This window comes from Cyprinodon variegatus, unplaced genomic scaffold (assembly GCF_000732505.1).
Source record: "Cyprinodon variegatus isolate N-32 unplaced genomic scaffold, C_variegatus-1.0 Scaffold45, whole genome shotgun sequence".
NCBI lineage: Eukaryota > Metazoa > Chordata > Actinopteri > Cyprinodontiformes > Cyprinodontidae > Cyprinodon > Cyprinodon variegatus.
Genome location: NW_015150498.1, coordinates 1,641,185 through 1,641,488, shown reverse-complemented (window position 1 = coordinate 1,641,488; position 304 = coordinate 1,641,185).

The window sequence follows — 304 nt, the reverse complement described above, 5'->3', positions numbered from 1 at the left end:
TTGGTTGATCCTTGTGTTCAGTTTGTGGGGCTATTGTCCAGAGATGGTTGTACTCGTTGGAGGGCGGACAGGTAGACTAGTGATGGGTCCAGAGGAGCAACGCAGCGGACTGTCACAGGATTTTCCAGAGTTGGGCTTGAACGGATCAGTGAAGGTTTCCCCTTGCTCAGTGTGACACGAATATTTCCTTCCAGGGGGGTAGAAGGACCAGGCTTATCCAGTGGATCAGGAGGGTCATCCTTCCAGAGAAAACAGAGGAGACAAAGGCAAAACTTAGACTCTGAGAGACAAAGGCACAATGGTT